Below are 19,687 nucleotides of genomic sequence, written 5' to 3'. Positions count from 1 at the left end.
GAATTTAAAAAAATAAAAGAAAAAAGAAACCAAGTTCATAGATATGGAGAACAGATTAGTGGTTGTCAGAAAGAAAGAGGAGTGGGAAGTGGGCAAATGGGTGAAGTGGGTCATTAGGTACAAACATCTAGTTCAATAAGTCATGGAGACCTAATGTACAGCATGGTCACTATAGTCAATAACATTGTATTATATATTTGAAAGTTGCTAAGGGAGCATATCTTAAAAGTTCTCATCACCACAAAAAGAAAAAAAAAAAAAAAGAGAGAGAGAATTCTGTAACTATGGTAACAGATGGTAACTGGACTAATTGTGGTGATCATTTCTCAGTGTATACAAATACCGAATAACCGTGTGGTACACCTGAAACTAATATAATGTTACATGTCAATTATACCTCAATAAAAAATTAATTCAATACATTTTCTTAACAAACAAATGCAGAGTTAGCAACTTTTATGTCCCCTCGTTAAATCATGATAAAGCCTAAGCATGAATATAAAATTCATCCACTGCCTAAGGAGGATGGCAGGAAAACCAGGTTAATTTAAAATTCTGGGCAAACACCCAAATTCTGCTTCTACTCACTTGCAGGCAACAGGCAGTTTCCATAAAACCAGGATTGAAGTGAGGAGATCTGAGAACCCCAGGACACACCAGGGTTGAGGGCAGAATGGAAAGAGAAGGAAAGCAAATCTAAGAAGACCAAAAGATTAAAAGAGAGAGTCTAGACCACGAAGTTTCTAAATTATAAGGAACAGAAATAGCTTTTTTTGTTTGTTTGTTTTTTGTTTTTTGTTTTTTTTTTTTTTTTTTTCTACAGATCAAGAAGTTTGCAGCAGAAGAGTAAACCAAAAGTCTGGAGCAACTGCCTAGAGCTGGAACTGCTATTGACAATGGGTGTATTTCAATCAGGGTGTTTAATGGGTCAGATACAAAAGGTATCATTTAGGATGAATGTAAGCCCCTATTGATCTGGATGATTCAAGAAAGAAAGGAGTAAAAGGGGAGAATAGCTGAAGATATAAATTACCTGTGTAGTTATAATCCCCCAAATGAACATGCTCATGGGCCATTTCACTAACATTTTACTTCATTTTGGTCAGATTTTTAGTGCTAAAAAACAATTGTCTATTGGAATGACATTGGCAGTTGCCAGGGAAGCCATAGGTATCTTTGCTAACTCTCATAACATTAAGAGAAGAAAGAACAAATTAGAGAAAGCTAGCATGCCGCCCTTCAGTGGTTGACAAAGCAGTCACAGGACGTAAAGGCCAGGTTAGTGCCAAAGCAGTAAGTAATAGCTGTGCCTTGATATTCAACATTTTGTTTCATGGCTTTAAAGTAATAGCCACATATGGCTATCCTATTAGGACACATGGTCATTTTCCTATGCACAGCTAGCACAATAGAAACATGTGAAATGACAAGATAAGATCCAAACACGGCAATAATCCAAAACACATCAAAATCCAAAACACATAAACCCCATTGTGATGTCAGCATCATTCCCTGAGGAAGTTGTGTCTCCTGAACAGGAGATGTTAAAATCCCATAGAAAAATTCTACTAAGGGCAGAACATGGCTTCATTACAAAGCTAATGATGTAGCCATTGGCCTTTTCACATAAGAATGAAGAATTCCCGGACATTATCCTCCTATGTGTTCCTCAACTATAGCATGTGAGTCCACTGAAGCATACATGCCATGTTTTTGTTTGTGTTTTGGATACCATGAAAAAACAGAGTAACTCATTTACATAATAACACATTTCATGGTCAACTTACTGAAAGGAGACTTCACCCGGATCGCTATATTCCCAACCCAACATCACAAGCCCATAAGTTTAGATAGAACAAGTATTCTATTTTGCAGGAGTGGAAATCCTGGCATGGCAGTTACCCGCCCAAGGTTAAAGAGTAATCAATATAAGCAAGATTTTATCTAAGTCCTTTGACTTCAATGGAGTATTCCTTTGATTTGTAAAATGTCACAGAGGTAGAAAAAGCATTTATGTTTGTAGCATAACAATTAAACCAATAAAGTATTCTATATATTTTCAGTGTTTTATTTGTGACACTAAAATTTGATTTATAGACAATTTGTTAGTAAAACTGGCAGAAACTGACATTAATTTTCCATTAAAATGACATTTGGGAAAATTATATTAATAAAATGAAGAAATTAAGTTAAAAGATTTAATAACAGATAGAAAGTAATGACTTCACTCTTTCAAAATCACTTTAGAAATGTCAGGTATTTTTTATAAGGTAGAATATCACAACAAAAGAACTTTTCCCTGAGGAAACATTTCACCTGCAGTTTTCTAAAGTACCTTGAATTTTCTCTTAGATTCCAGGTAACTCAGGACCAAAAGATAGGGTGTGACTTTACAGTAAATTTCCAGAATAAAGAAAATTCAATTGTTTGACCCTCAGGCCATCCAACTATGTCACTGTTTTCCTCTTCCTTCACATAGACTCCTCATCACTATCATTGCTAGTTTTTTCTCCTTGTTTCTCCCCAGTTCTCTAGCCAATTCTTGCCATTATTGTCAATGACTTCAATATGTACATAGATTAACCATTTAATATCTAAGTCTCTCAGTTGCTTGACATCATCTCCACTGAGATTCTCTTTCATGTCACCACAGGTATACATTGCCTTTGTGAACAATCAATTTTGTCATCACCTGAAATTGAGACCTCCACTAAAACCTTGACAAACAGCTACTCTCTCTTTCTCTCTCTCTGGTAAGTATCTGTAGTATTTTTAACTCACTAGTATAAATCTTCACCTTTTCAAAATCCCCAAGACATGACTCTGCTTCATTTCTCACTGACATCAGCTCTTGGCTTCACTCCTCTTTGTCCAGTTTAAATGCCACAACTCATCACTTAAATTCACCACTTTATATAAAGCCTTACCTCTCTTAGCATTTTTCTCTTTGATTTTGCTTTCCCTGGACAAACTCAACCATTTACTTGTGCCTGCACCCATGGACCTGAACAATTTAGCACAAACAATCTGGTAAAGTTGATTGGTTTTGCTTGAAATTTTTGGTCAGAAATTCCAAATAGATATTCAACATGCCCTCAGCAAACCCAATATACTTGTGAACTACACCTGCCTTCCTACTCTCCAATAGTATCATTCTATAACCTCTTTCCACAATCTTTCACAATCTCCCTCCTACTTTTTCAGTCTTGGTGACATACTACACTGAAAGCCAAGTGACAACAGAGGAAGTGCCTACTCTTCTTCACCACATGATCAACACAAAACCATCTTCATGAAAATCTATCTCCTACATTTCTTTCTATAGTCTTTAAACAAGAACACCGAGTGTCCCCAAAAGTTAAGACGTCCAAGGTCCCTGAGTTAAGAAAGAGTTGATCTTTTAGCAGTGCTGAAAAAGGTAGGCTAGGAAAAAGGTAGGGTGACACTGAAACATGAAATAGAATTGGAGGAAAAAGTCAGGGACCAGTCAAAGGCCCAATGTCAAAAAGAAGTTCTTAAGAAAACAAGCAGTAGTAAGATTCAGAGATTAAGACCCAGGGACTTCCCTGTGTCTTTCTTTGTCCAGTGATAACCATCAATCACAACCATACCCTAAACAAACAAACAAACAAACAAACAGAATCTGTTCATACTATCAGTGATGAAATTCTGGGTAACTCACCAGGAAGTAATCTAGGGCAGTAATGTGCTGGACTATGATAAGGGAAATATAAAATTGGGTGTCCCGGAAGTAAGATGGAGTAGTCCTAGTCCAAAGACTGGGGTCATCAACAAGAATTGTAACTTGTTTTATTTATGTTTCTGTCTGTAGTCTATGAGATCATGACTGTCCACTAGCTCAAGGAGATTCTGGGGCTGCTTAGCTTCATATTATATTGCTGAAGACACACAATGGGGCAACATGAAAGGATCCAGATAAGTCAAGGGGTAGATTATAGGCCCTATGTATCTTCTCAGATTCTTTTGCTCTCTCCTACTCCCTTCATCCTGGTACTTGTTACATTTCAGTCACCTTTGGGGCCCTATTAACTTCATCTGAACCATTAACCAGGTTTCAGCCCACACTTTGCCTGGGATACGATCTCTCTTCCTACTACTTAAAAGCAGAATGAAGCACCATATTTTAAGGCATGGAGTCTGGCCTCCCCAGAAGTGGCCAAAGGATCAAGGTTGATATCAACTGAAGAAGTGGGGGAGTTAACTCTCCCCAAATGGGAAATTAGACCAAAGGGAGATGAGAGATAGAACACACCAGCAGATACATGCTAGCTCCCCTCTCTGTATGATTTATCCCATCTCCTTTCTTGTGCTGATAGACTATTCTGAGGCAATGTTTTCAAAACCAACTTACTGGAGATTCCCCAGGTAGCCTAATAGATTTACATGCCAAGCAGCTAGTTGTTCTTTCTCTACAGCTCATCATAAAACAATAGCGAGTATGTAATATAATGTATTGTATTGTATTGTATCATATTGTATTGTATGTATTGTATTTATTTCTCATCATTCCCTGCTTCATTTGTCTTTTTCTCCACTTCACCTGCTCTGGTTTTGCACCATCCAATAAAATATTAGCACTAAGGCTTGCTTCAGATTTATTTGTTTGTTTGTTTAAGGGAACCTAGGCCTACAAACACTTAATAAGTCCTGTAAAATTCTAAAACTTATATGATTTAAATACATTTATTTATGAGTACTTATACATTCTAAAAACAGTGCACATGAAAACTATTTGTCTTGAAGCATAAGTCAGCAATACTTTATTAACTTATTTTTTAAAAGTCTCTTTATGGGGTACCTGGGTGGTTTAGTCAGTTAAGTGTCTGCCTTTGGCTCAGGTCATGATCCCAGAATCCTGGGATCAAGTCCCACACTGGGCTCCCTGCTCAGTGGGGAGCCTACTTCTCCTCCCTCTGCCTGTCGCTCCACTCACTTTGTGCTCTCTCTCTGTGAAATAAATAAATAAAATCTTAAAAGAAATAAACAAATAAAAAGTCTTTTTATTAACTTAGATGAGTATCATTTTGTACTTATCCGTGTTCTTTTTAACCTCTTCTCTAAAAAAGTAGGAAACTTTATTTTTATACTCAATGACTGTCCTTTGTATTCCCTACATAATGATCTCATAATGATTAACAAAATTAAGAAAGGTATTATTACAATTATCATTATGAAAAGATCCATACTTTCTCACTGAGCTATATAAAAAAAATATTTCCTCAACATACTGCATCTCTCATGAAAACTCACAGAAATAGACACCAACAGTCACTGTCAATGGACAACTCATAGCTTGGATTCTTGAAAAGTTCAGAGTTTACTGGGGAAGACAGACACACAAAATAATAGAAATTGATAAGACTTATAATAGAGGAATGTGCCAAGGGCTAAGAGAGCAGAAGAAAAAGGCCAATTAACAGTGCCTGGCAAGGTTATCAAGAAAAAGGTAACATTTGGAATATGTCTTAAAGGATTAGCAAGATGTCCCCACAAGGAAAAGAAGAAAGACTATCCCCAGCAGAAAAATGAAATTCACACAACAAATACTTAACTGGCATTTATGTTTCAACCAGAGATTTATACTCTAGAAACAGAGTAGTAAACAAGCCATACAAAGTCTAGTTTTCATTCCAATAAGGGCAGATACTGAACAAACAAAGGAAAATTAGTTATGAGTGTTGTGCCTATAATTAAAATAAGAGGACGTGATAGAAAGTGACCAGGAGACTACTCTAGTTTAGGTGGTCAGGGACAGCCTCACTGAGGAAGTGACATTCATCACAAGTTGCATCAAGCCATTAGGGAAAGGAATGAGGGGGAAACTTTCACAGCTCGTTCATGGAATTTGTATGATGGGAGAGCAGCTTGATTAGATGGATAGTTAGGGACTTTCATGTTGAACTTAACCCTAAAAGAATAGCAAACATTTTTATGAACATAACAAAGGAAGGGACTCAAAAGAGTTTCAGTAGTTGTACAGTTTGTAATTAGGTGAGGAGGACCTAGAGGAAGAATGACAATCTGGTAGGTGATGCAATTGTCCATCCAGTTGAACCCAGTGAACACCTGAGCACAGACAATGGCAGGAGTTATACTAACAAGAAGATATTTCTCAAGAGAGATTTAAATGGTAAGTATATTAGGACTTAACAAGTGAAAATTATAACTTTCAAAAGTAAAAATGTTGAAGGAATTAGGATGATAAGTTCATAGTTGGGTTATTCCCTGTGAATGGTAATGTAACTCACCAAGATAAGGAATTCAAATACAGGAGTGGTATTTGTTTTCAGTGAAGGGTAAGTAAGTGAGCGACAGAAGAGTACTTTAGTTTGAGACATGTTGATTTTGTGACGCTTGCGAAATACCCAGTGTCAGTGTATAATTAGAAATAAAAGTCTAAAGCTGAGTAGAGAATATAGAAGATTTCAAACTCAGGAATAATGAAAGAACGTCATACAAAAAATAATTGAGATTGTTAGAATTTATATGAATAAATTTAACACCTATTCACCAATCTCAAAATCTTCCAAACATAAATCAGAAAGCATTGTCACACACACTTTTGTCATTCTAAGATGAGAATTATCTGAAGAAATCATCCCCATCTAAAGCTGCAAAGAAAACTCCCTCCATGAAATAGAAAATCCTCCCAACGTTGATATTCTTTTGAAGTTAGTAATAATGGATCTAGAAAGTAGGCTTTAAACTTAGAAATTTTCAACCTGCTTTAATTCTGTTAATCTACAAAGCGAATTTCATGGGTACTTAGATTCCAAATTTAAATCCTAATTTGTTCTCTGTATTGTTCCTTACATATTTGGGTATTCCACATGTAGTAGTTACTTCCCTGTGTTATAAACACAGAATATATAATACAATACTTAGTGAGACATAAGGAAGAAAAAGTAGGTTCCTTTACTATGGGAAAAATGGTTCCATTATGTAGTTAAACATACAGTGAATGACTTCTATTTTCTGATCATGAAAATCAGAAAGTTGTAGAATATATCTGTGGATGTAAAAAAAAAAAAGTCATTGCATGACATTCTAGAAAAATCACGTGGCCTTAGGTTTAGAATATCACCTAGAGGTGCCTGGGTGGCTCAGTGGGTTGGGCCTCTGTGTTCGGTTCATGATCTCAGGGTCCTGGGATCAAGGTCCGCATCGGGCGCTCTGCTTGGCAGGGAGCCTGCTTCCTCCTCTCTCTTTCTCTGCCTGCCTCTCTGCCTACTTGTGATCTCTGTCTGTCAAATAAATAAATAAAATATTAAAAAAAAAAAAAGAATATCATATCCAAGTCCCAACACTGCCATTTATTAACTGTGAGAATTTAAGCAAAAAATTTAATCTCTCTAAATTCCACTGTATCTTAGAAATGGAAGATAGTACCTAATTTTTAAGGTTATCATAGATCATGAACTGAACATACAAATAAAAAGCAATGTATAAACCATAGAATGTTATACTATGTAAATTTCAGTTAAAGATGGCCATTTGAAACAAGTGTTAAATAGGGACATAGAAAAACCTAACTGAAATTAAGACCTAGCTATGATTTGAGAACCATGGAAGACTGGGTCTGCGGCTAGTTCTAACTTTATTTTTACCCCAGATTTGTGGTTCAAATTGAAGTAACAGGAAGCTAAAGTCAGTTATTTCTTATATCCTTCCAAATTAGATGGAATGCTAAGGAAAAGAGGAGCGTGAAGAAAAAGGATTGTGGAGTCGACAATCTCATTACCTGAATTATAATTGGGTAAGGACAACTCAATTCAAGTGGCTTAAGTAGCAGTTAGTTAAATGACAAATTTAAGCTGTGATTCCTTGCTTAGGGGCAAGGTGAAGCTTTTTCTAAAAGTAGTGACATGAAATCCAGAATACAGTGATTTTCTGAAATGTCTGATTGCTGAAGCTCCTAAGCTGTTATTAATTGCCAAGAAAAATTAGATAATTGGGTCTAGAAGGAGATGCTTCTCATTGATTGTAAATGTTAGATTATATTTTATATTTTCTAAATAACATACATTAATATTAATATTATGTTGTTTTAAAGTACGTTTACCACTAACTAGATGCAACATTAAAATTATTTTTTAAAAATTAAAAACCTCTGTTTTGGTGAATGAGGTGTGATATCTCATAAAAAATTGAAAACTAAAAAGAAAATTTTAAGTCCTTTAATCTAAGTCAGAAGTTCTCAAATCTAGCTGCCCATTAGAATCACCTGGGGAGCTTTGTAAAACTACCACTTTATGGGCTTCATCCCTAGAGCTTCTGATTTAATATGTGTGGGTAAGCCCTTCGCAACAGCAGTTTTAAAAGCTCCACGGGTAATTCTAATATGAAACCAATGCTGAGCGTCTCTGATCTTGACAGAAGATGTATGCCTTTCCATAGATCCCAGAGCTTTAACACATTTAGACCCTTTAAGCATTACCACTAAAAGTTACTGAATAGGCAGTGGATTGTGACAAATAATATTTTCACTTAAAGAGACATTTCACGCCATGTTCTAATCACTCTATATTCTTATCTAGTTTCTTCAAACACTGCCTTAACAAACAGGGAGATTAATATCCTCCCCTATTCTCTTGACCAAATATTTTCATAAACAATGGCTCTCCCTCAACTCTGTCAAAACCATCAAAATCATTGCCTTTCAATACAAAATCCCAGATCAGGAACTCATTTATTTATCTGGAAGTACATTTTGAAGAGTATTTAACCTAGAAGACCAATCAGAGTGCAACTCTCCTTAAAGGTATTACATTTTCTAAGTCAAGTTAGTTTTAATGGCAATGATGAACCTTTATCATCTTCCTCGTACTTTTCCAAAACTGTTTGTCCTTCTATTAAGTATTTTTTAAAATAGAACACAAAATTAACCTTATGTTATATAAATATTCCTGGTTTTGTCTTTGGGCTGTCTTATATCTTCCATTCATGCAAATATTCTATTTCCCTCTATATAGAATACAAGTCCCATTCTTTATCCTTCATAACACATGTGTGCACCTGTTACCTAAAAACATGAGCACTACACTTCAGACAAGATCCACTCCATAGGATCTGTGGAGCTGTTATACAACAGAGACAACATAATGATTTTTAAAACATTACCTGATTTCTCATTCACTGACCTTTTATTTATTTAGATTATAAGGTATACCCTTATAACAAAATGGTTATGACAACGCTAAATGACTGGTCTGATTCTTAAAAAGTTTTAAATTATATCATCATGTCATCATGTTTGTTTATGAGACAATAAAGTAATCCTAAGGCTGTATATATACAATTTTAAATAACATAATATACGTGATATAATATTATATAGCATATGTAACTCTTATGACCAACTTTTTACTACATTTGATAATATTAAAACCAGAAATATCCAATAGAAATTTCTGCAATGATAGGAATAATAAAAGATGGTCTATTCTGTATAATTTACCTCATTTTTTCGCCAAAGTCCTTTTAGACATGCACTACACAAGACTATCCTCACCAGATGCTGCAGCGCAATGTACGAAGTCATAGAGGACCCTTTTTATTAAGGCACACACAACATGGAAGAGCACATCCACACAGCTTTCCAGGAGATAAAAAGCATCTCTTGGATCAGATCACATTTCCCAGCGTTTTTATTTTATTTTTATTGACTTTGTAGATGAAAGAGACCTGAGGGTACAATTATTTTTATAGATGAATCATTCATGGAACAGTTCCAAGATTTATCAGGATTTGAAACAAGTGTAAAAAGAATAAACAAAATCCACCATTGCAAATTGCACTGCTATACGTTAGTCACTTCCTATGATTTGTGATACATGGCTTTTTTAAGAAAGCTTTGAAGTGAGAATTTCTGGGAAGAGAACAGAAAGACTCAGATGCAGAGTGATTGAGTATCTTGCCTACAATCGCACAATAGGTGAACAATCAGGTTTGAAAAACTGGTAGTATAGCTGTGGAGTCTGTATAACTAAAGTCACTTTAAAAATGCTGCTGCTACTACTAATAATTAATAATGCAAAAGCTCATTCTTTAAAATGAGTAATTAAATATGCAAAATACATTGACTTGATTTAAGGGAAAAAGAAAATAAAGCAAAAATATACAGGACATGATTGAGAATGAAAAGACACATGATTAGAGATATGATGGAGACAAAAATTATAAAACATGAAACTTTATCATGAATGATTTGAAAAATAGATAAAGTTATTCAATAGTCCCAAAGAACACAATCAAAGAAGAAGTAGACCATTTCAATAGGTCAATTATTTGAGAAGTTGGCAAAGTAATTAAAATCTACCATTGAAAAAGCCAATTGGAGGGCACCTGGGTGGCTCAGTGGGTTAAGCCGCTGCCTTCGGCTCAGGTCATGATCTCAGGGTCCTGGGATCGAGTCCCACGTCAGGCTCTCTGCTCAGCAGGGAGCCTGCTTCCCTTCCTCTCTCTCTGCCTGCCTCTCTGCCTTCTTGTGATCTCTCTCTGTCAAATAAATAAATAAAATCTTAAAAAAAAAAAAAAAAAAAAAGCCAATTGGAGCCAAAGTTTTACAGTTGAGTTCTAACTTTTTAAGACCTATGTTAAATACAAACTTTTAAATAAAAGATAATATTATTAAAATATTCTCAATCAGACAATAGTGCATTTCTGAAGCTTCCCTTACTATAAACTGGGATTATAAAAAAGATAAAAAATAGAAACTATTATTTCTGAATATTTTATAAGAATTTTATTTCTCTTTCTTATATTACATTTAGAATATTACATCTGATTTTTAGAAGATATATTTGTAGGTAGGCTATGTTATCTTTCATTAAGAATAATAAATGGATTATTAAAACGTTTTTATATAAGTTAGATATTACCTCTGACTGGGTTGAAATATGGATTTATATGATCAGGAGAAGAAGAGAAGTTCAGTCATTTTTTATTGAGGGAAAGAAAGAAGAATTCAGTTGCAAATAATTGGCTATAGATAAAAGAGGTCTTTTGGGGCCATTTGGGCTTTCCTCCGTGGTGGTAAGGGAAGCTTGGGAATACAGGAAGGCTGATTTAAAGTCCCTGGTACATTCTGGATCATGGCTGTGGTTAGGTAGCCAGTTTTGATTTACTTTTTCTACCCTTAAACAAACAGTCCTGCATTAAAAAATCTTCCATGAGTCAGATATTTTCTCTTTGCTTTAAATTCTCCAGAAAAATTACTCTATAATGTTAATAAACTTTTTTAGTAGGAGTATTAGAAATTATCTAATCTATATACATCGAGGAAAGAGATCCAGTAATTTAATGTCTTTTCCAGGAACATATAACTTTTAAGGAGCAAAGCCACAATTCAAACTCAGAAATTCTATTTTCAGATTTGCTGCTCTTTCTACTCCACTGGATATTCTCTTCTCATGATGACAAGAAAAGTAAAAAAAAAGAAAAGAAAAGAAAAAAAAAGAAAGAAAAAATACATTGCAGATGAGAGATGTAAAAATAGGTTTAATATCTCTATTTGTGTGTATGCTTAAGAAAAACTTGTCCTACAAAAATAAGGAAGGGCAATAGAGCAAAGAAGCAATTCTTCCTGGGCAGCCACTTAGGTAACTTTTTCCACACGTATTACGTGGGATTTTTGTTTCTTTTCTGTTTCTTATAATATATTAATTTATATTAAGAATGTCTTCCTGTTCCATTTCATCTTTCAACTACTACAATTAGTCATAAATGCAGAACAAGTAGATTTTCCAGATCTAATCCACAACTGATCCTCAGCTTTTATGAAAATTAAAATTGAACATATTTTTTGCCCTAATATCTAAGAAAAACTCAATTATGTATAATTTTATTTAAATTTTAGAAAGGCTACTATTTACTGAAAACCATATAAAATTCAGGAAGAATCCTCGAATGTAACTTAATTATCAGCAGTAATTACACATGGGAAAAAAATGCTCCTAGTTTATTTTGAGAGGTAGCTCGGCACAGCACATGTTGCTGATTACACTCATTGTCTTTGCTTAACTGAACATGAGCAATCTCATCTCTACATTTTACATCATAAAGCATCCTCAATTTGGAGTTACTGATATATTTTCTGTTTTCACACTGTCTCCATTTAAATGCTACTCTTGGAACATATATTTTCAGCAAATAAAAAATTCATAACCCTGTGTAAATGATTAGAATAAAAAAATGGGATCTAAAGAATTCTTTTCAAATAGGTCCAAGGACTAAAATGTTACCCTTATATTCCCCCCATCACTTTCCCAATCCTATGGGGGTTGATGGAAGGTAACATAATGGTTACTATAATCATATGTTTGCAAAAAATGCACACAGATTATTATCCCTAACATTTGAGCTATTTTTACATCATTTGTAATTTTTTTTGCAAAATAAACACAATACCCAGAAAAAGCTCAAGAACTATGAATGCATCTTTACATAGATAAACCCTCAAAACTGGGGTGCCTGGATGGCTCAGTGGGTTAAAGCCTCTGCCTTTGGCCCAGGTCATGATCCCAGGGTCCTGGGATCAAGCCCTGCATTGGGCTTTCTGCTCCGCAGGGTGCCTGCTCCCTCCTTCTCTCTCTCTGCCTACTTGTGATCTCTGTCTGTCAAATAAAAAAATAAAATCTTTAAAAAAAAAAAAAACAAAACCAAAAACAAAAAACAAAAAAACCTCAAAACTTTCAACAAGTACTCTTCTCCAATGGATAGTCAACTCCTCCCAAATAACTATTTTTTCTTACATGGGGAAGATGAAGAACTGTATATTTTTGTGTGTACACACATGTACACTGGCTTATAGGCTAGTCACAGATGTTTCATAGAAACAAGAAAGAATATCATTACTTTGTTGTGAGATAGTATTCTATATATGATTTTTTTTTTAAAGATTTTATTTATTTGATAGACAGAGATCACAAGCAGGCAGAGAGGCAGGCAGAGAGAGAGGAGGAAGCAGGCTCCCTGTGGAGCAGAGAGCCCGATGAGGGACTCGATCCCAGGACCCTGAGATCATGACCTGAGCCGAAGGCAGAGGCTTAACCCACTGAGCCACCCAGGTGCCCCTATATATGATTTTTGACGGCTCCTTTGTTGACCTTGTACCCTAATTCTAGTGCAATTTTCGCACTAGTCTAAGTTTTGGGGTTGGAAGTTTATCAGTACTATAGTAAGTATATTAACTCTTTGATACCAACAAAAAAGCAGTTAATACACCAGGTTACCAAAATTTTAACAAATGCACAAAATGAACCATGTTAAGATTGAAGTAGAGATTTGGTAATTTTTTTAATTTGGGGAAAAATTTTTCCCAATCTTTTTATAAATACATTATTTTAAAGATATACATATTCAAAAACAATCTGAGTCTGAGCCACATCCAGGTAAAATTAATAAAAGCATAAAGTTTGCACTATTCTTCACCCAATTCCTTAAGTGATCTGAGAAGAAATTGTGGTTAAGCCTCCCTTAAGAGGCCAAATTTCTGGGTTGGAAGATTGTAATCATGAATGTCATTGAGTTTGCATATATACTATGTACACACTATTATATATATGTATGTATAATATATGCACAAATGTTATGTTATTATTTATTACACAATGTGTGTTCTATATTGTAAATGCATATATACATATATGTGTACATATGATGAGATAGCATACATATCAGAGTATGATAATAGCAATAAAAATAAAAACTGTCGGGCGCCTGGGTGGCTCAGTGGGTTAAGCCGCTGCCTTCGGCTCAGGTCATGATCTCAGGGTCCTGGGATCGAGTCCCACATCGGGTTCTCTGCTCAGCGGAGATCCTGCTTCCCTCTCTCTCTCTCTGCCTGCCTCTCCATCTACTTGTGATCTCTCTCTGTCAAATAAATAAATAAAATCTTTAAAAAATAAATAAATAAATAAATAAAAATAAAAATAAAAACTGTGATTTCAAAATATGAAGCATACAGCAAGGAATTTTTATTCACCATAAGAGACCTAAAATACGTTGACCAGTTAAAACCAGAACAAACTGTGTTAGAAAAAAAAATCGCTTATCTTATACCATAAATCCTACTCAAATGATTGAATAATTAGTAGTCACTACAAATAAATTTAGATTAAAATTAAATCAGATGAATCAAGGAACTTAGAGTCATATCCTATTTTTCTTTAGGAAGAGTAATTTTTAAGCTATGCTTTCCTCTCTTTGTGGGCTACCGAGAGAGATACTGTGGACAATTGAAAATTTATGAAAATTACATGACCCTGAGTTTCATAAAGAATATGCCAGAGAACACTTGTATCTCTTCTTTGATTCCTTTATGTATTATCTGACCAGAAACACCTGACTTTAGCCTCTTTTCCAACTGCTTTGTTTCCTCAGTCTATCCATTGGATATTGGTAGTTTCCAGATTACTGAATGCCAGGTTTTTATTTATTAGCTATCAGGCAACTGGTATTAGTAACGAAGCAAAAAGAAAGTGCAATTTCCTTAAGAAGAAAGAGATACATAAATTGAGCCTGCCCTTACTGACAAGAAATGAATTAATTGTCTTACTTTTTAAAAACACAAAGCCTATTCTTGTTAGTATGGGTTATCATACAACCTTTGGAATCAGGTATAATATAAATGCATTTCAATAATAAATATTGTTACTGTGGTTGCAGTATGGTTCTCTGATGAGAGACTATGACCTAAATCAATTCCAATGAAGTAGCTCAAGGCTTTATATGACACAACAAACTGCAGAATTCATTATGACTTCTTCCTTTCCTCCCACTCCCTCACCCTGGGCACCATACTCATCTGTCGCTAAAATCGTATGGACTCTTAGCCTGCGATGTAGTTTATACTACTCCATTATTTCCTTCCTTACTGCAATTTATTTAGTTGACTCTCTGTCACTGCGTACCTATACTTCGCAGTGGTCCCTTAATGGACTCTTCTCATCTCTTTTCCTCCAAGGTAACCCTCATAGAGTTAGTAAATCAGAGATCAGATGTCTTTTACTCTTTTTTTTTTTTTTCAAAATCCCTTAATCATTTATAGAAGAATGAGCAATTCTTTAGCTTAGAATCTGAGGCATTTCCTCAGTACTATGAATGCACCTGATATTAACTTCATTCTTCCATCCTGTCCACTGCTGTCACACTCTCTCTATTCTGATCACACCAAGAAAAACTACGCATCTGTAACATTTCCTATGTGATCCCAAAGCTAAGCATGGCTTTTTTATATCTATATGTCTTTGATCCTATTCAAGGTTCAATTTAATACCTTCTTTTCCATTAGTTCTCTCTTCTATCCAAGAGCATAATTACGATGCATTTCACTGCTGACGGGCCACCACTTATTTACTTTTTACTTCACTATGAATTCCATTATTCCGTATTACAATATAGATCATAAATGCTTTAGAATGATGATTGTTTTGTCCTAATATTTGTGTCCTCCTTTCTCTCTGAATCTAGTATTTTCCCTCATCTACAAGCTATAGTACATAAAAGTAGTAAGGTAAATGGGTTATGGAATCAGAGAAACTTGGGTCCAAATCTTAAATCTACAATTTAGCAGCATCAGATCTTGAACAAATTATTTTTCTTATGCCTAATGTGATCCTAGCGGAATAGATATTTTCATAGGGCCTTACATTAGAGGATTCTTATGAAAGTTTACTCAACAAAAACGTATTGAGTGGCTTCTTTGGTCTAAGCATAAACTGGGATTTATAGGAACAAAAAAGCTGTTCCTATCTACAAGGGTTATTGTAAAGATGGAATGACACACTGTATATAATAAGCACTTTATACTCTTATTGTAAGTGCCAGAAAAGGATTAGCAATTAATAATGTGGTTTCTGCAGTGTTTTATTTATAGGTCTTCTCCAAACATTTGCTGAAAAACTATGAAATGCCAGAATTGGTGGTTACTCTAGAAAGAGAGAGAACTAAGCATGGCTCCTAAGCTCCAGAGCTTAAATCATAACAGGAGAGCAAACTAGGAAGTAAGCAATGTGGTGCAGAGAGATGGGTGTTGATATGATTTGGTTAAGTAGATTTAAGTTAAAAAAAAAAAAAAAGTAAATATTTTGATGTTGCTCCCTAATGACAAAAACTGAGAGAATTTGATCAGGTGGGCCAATGTAATAGTTGAAGTTGAGGTAACATTAAGTAACTGCTGCTACCCTTGGCGGTTTTAGAGCAGGCATTATGATAAACATAGTTGGGTATTTCTTGATCAATCATCTTAGTCACTTCAAAATACCAATTAGCCCTTGTAAATGTTAATAATATAAGCAATAAAGAACAGATGGCCACATGAGCAGAAAACAGCTGCTGTTTTCCTGTCAAACCAAAAGATGTGAGCAATGTTTCTAAACAAGGGCCCAGCAGAGAAATTGTGGTGATGAAATTTTCTGCTCCAGGCCCCTGCCATATATCTTCTATCTAAAGCTGCTTAAAGGCATTTACGGGAGGTTTGGGCCATAATGGTGTTGATGATCTCTGCTGTGTGGAGTGTTCTGAGATAACAGGCAGGTCACCTTCGGCAGGCCTGCCAGCGAACTTGGGGGATAATCTCTTCAAAGCGCAGGATAAGCTCCCTGGCATCCCTCAGTTCTCTGCTCTTAGGATCTTCAGGAGCTTACAAACCAAACTGGAGGACACTTAATCTAAATGAACTCCAGTGTTCCACACAAATGGGATCATTGCCATCAACAAGAGACAAAGGAGGATTTTCCTGAGTTTACCTGGAATGCCCGTTTATGCCCTGTACACGGCCTGCTGTAATGTTTTCATTTCCATCTGCTTGATCTTTTTTTATTCTTTCTTCCCCTTCCTTACCATCCAACCACCCCCCACCGCCATCTTGCTCCTGTGCCAGTAAGAGCAAAGCAGAGAGAGAAGGTGTGTCAGATTCTTTAGCAGTAAATTTAACAGACAATATCAAAAGAGTCCACCGGGCATGGATGCCTTCTGGAATGTTTGTCGTTACATTCATCTGCCATGGGTATGCACATTATTTATTTTGGATCACTCACATAAGTTCACATACTAAACTCTCAACTGACCATAAGCATCTGACCACTGAATATATAAGTAAACTACATATGAATTATTGTGTGCTTGGATGGGCAAGGCTTTAGGCACCTACATATCTGTAGCCACAGAAAAGGCAACATTTTAGATAGTGGGGCCTCTGCTTGTTTAGAGCAGGGACTGATGTCCTACAAAAGATACTTTTGGTTCCATCTATCCAGACCTACAGCAAACTTACGCCAAGGCAGCTGATACACTGGTTTGGAGAAAATGAACTTTCTGGAGCAAGCATGGTGGTGTCCAGACTGAGATCACTTAATGGAACTTCATACGATTTTTGGAAATATTTTCTCTGAGGGTGACAGGGAAAGAGGGGAGCGGCTATGCTTGAGCACGATGGGCTTGCTCCTAGATAGGAGAGCAGGTGGATGATCCTGAGTAGATTTCGTTTTCATAGCCTTGGATGCCTTCCAGCCTCCCTCTCTCTTCCCCAGCTGCCAACAGACCCTCCACTCTTCAATATGCGTAGAAGTTGTTTCAAAGATTGTATAATTCCACACCAGACTTAAATCCGTTTCTTGCTGGTTCATACCCAGGCCACATCTCCAGTTTCTCATGGTATTTCCTGTGAACATGAGCCTGAGTTCTAAGTAATGAAACATGAACCCAAATAATGTGGACTTCTTTCATGATTCCCTAAAGATCTCCCTTGTGCAAGCCCCACATTTTTCTTCTTCCAGCTGCTTAATCCAAATAAACATGAAGACTTTGAGAGCCAAGTGTTGAAGACAAAAGGGACACAGGAAGGAAGAAGCCTGGGTCCTCAGATGATTTGGTCTTATTTTTTGGTAGGGCAGTTCTCGCTCAGTTTGGGTCTTCCTCTTACAGTCCAGCCTTTCTTACTCTAGGAATGGTCCTTGCCTCTAAGGTGCGGCCTTCTTGAAGTTTCAGCCAGACACATGAATCTTCAGAAAAGTTTTCTTCCCTTCAGCTTTGCCAGAACAACAGCACCTCCCAGCCCTGAGCTCTATTCAGCCCTCATCCCTGCAGGACCCTCTCCCTGCTGAGGTCTAGAAAACTTCTCCTGTCCATGCGCAGCCCAGTGCTTGGGTGGAAAGCAATAGCGACTGAAGGAACAGCCAGAGAGAAAATTACCACCCCAACAAAGCTTTTGCTCCCTTTGTGCATTCCTGCAACCCTAAATTACATTATCTGCCTCTTACATTTCAGTAAAATTGTCACTCTTCCTGGAGTCCACCACCTTGCACCAAAATTACTCACCAATACTGTGAATATTACTGAAGTATAACAATCTGCATTATTCTCTACCTCTATGTCACCAAAAGGGATTCATTTGTATGATTTTAAGGCTTTATTTTTTATGTGATTCGAATGCCTTGTTTTGTATAAACCCTAGGCTTTTGCAATTTTATGCATATCTATTTTGGTGGCAAGTCACAAGAATCACCTGAGAGTGTTTATAATTTTGGAAGAAGATAGTAATTGCTTTAAAATATCTGCGGTTTAAAATGTGGAGAAAGTGTGGTATAAACAATACATTCAATTTGAAATCAAAAGAAGTGGTTGGTTAAAGATGCTTCTCACAAAAGCAGGGACTTAAGTGTCATTTCCAGGCAAGACTTAACTTTAATGTAATGGGAAAGAAAATAAGCATTTCTGACATTCAGAAAAGAATAAAGGAAAGTTCATAGGTAAGATCTGAAATGCTGATTAAAAAAAAAAACATGAAGGTGCCCATTCTGATTGGAATAGAGACAAAACATGATTATTGATATGAACACATTTTGTTAAAATATATTAATATTGTCTCCCAGGCACATTTTTACATTGAATACGTACCACTTACATAATGAAATGTTTTGTTTTTTAAAGAAGAGCATGTGGTCATATGTTGATATTAGAAAACCTTCATAACAAAAACAAAAGAAAAATAGCTAAAATGTAAAAACAGCATATTAGACTTTTTGAAAAAAAGCTTTATAAATTTTCCGCTGTCAATTAAATTAATAACAATGGTTGGGTATGTAAATAGCTCCTTAGACACTATAGGAGAAGGCTATCAGACTGTCTGGTATGTATTGGATAAAAAAATATTAAACACTGATTATAGGATAATTCAGAGAAGAAAGTATATTGAATATAAATTATTTAAATTAACAAATGATGGAAATTAAGCTGAAAATGCTCAAATTATTCTGATTTTATTATTATTGGTCTGTCCCTTCATTTTTACAGTAACCATGGTTCAATTAACTGATAATTTGCCATAGAACCTTGATTCCTATGTTTCAGAAACTGAACAAGATATTGGAACTGAAAAGAGGCAGATGAGCGAAGTTTGCATTTTAGGTGTCTTAAAGATGAGGTTGAGAAAACTCAGTTAAATTATATACTTTTGATGTCTCAGCTTTCAAGTCAGTCCAGACTGAGCTCTGGTCTAAATGCAAGGACATCGGATACCTCCATTTCAAAGCTTTTCATTTCTCAGGATGAGGTGTTCAATTTTTGAAATGTAACATTCCAATTCCCTCATGATCAAATGGTTTTTGAAAAAGAACAGAAGCTTCTGAAACATTGTTATAACCAAAAAAAAAAAAAAAGGGGGGGG

General features: G+C 35.6%; 1 long non-coding RNA gene across 2 annotated transcripts; it reads left to right on the top strand.

Moving 5' to 3' along the window:
- The first annotated feature begins 1,542 nt into the window (after positions 1-1,542).
- LOC125101724 (uncharacterized) lies at positions 1,543-16,104 on the top strand. Of its 2 annotated transcripts, none has more exons than XR_007127901.1 (4): positions 1,543-1,682; positions 2,654-2,753; positions 7,700-7,777; positions 15,899-16,104. It is a non-coding gene; the product is annotated as an uncharacterized LOC125101724 (long non-coding RNA). The 2 variants fall into 2 exon arrangements; XR_007127902.1 differs by lacking the exon at positions 15,899-16,104 and adding an exon at positions 9,730-9,797.
- The last annotated feature ends 3,583 nt before the right edge of the window (positions 16,105-19,687 follow it).

Source organism: Lutra lutra, chromosome 6, assembly GCF_902655055.1.
Source record: "Lutra lutra chromosome 6, mLutLut1.2, whole genome shotgun sequence".
Lineage (NCBI taxonomy): Eukaryota > Metazoa > Chordata > Mammalia > Carnivora > Mustelidae > Lutra > Lutra lutra.
This window is presented reverse-complemented; position numbering and strand designations above follow the sequence as displayed.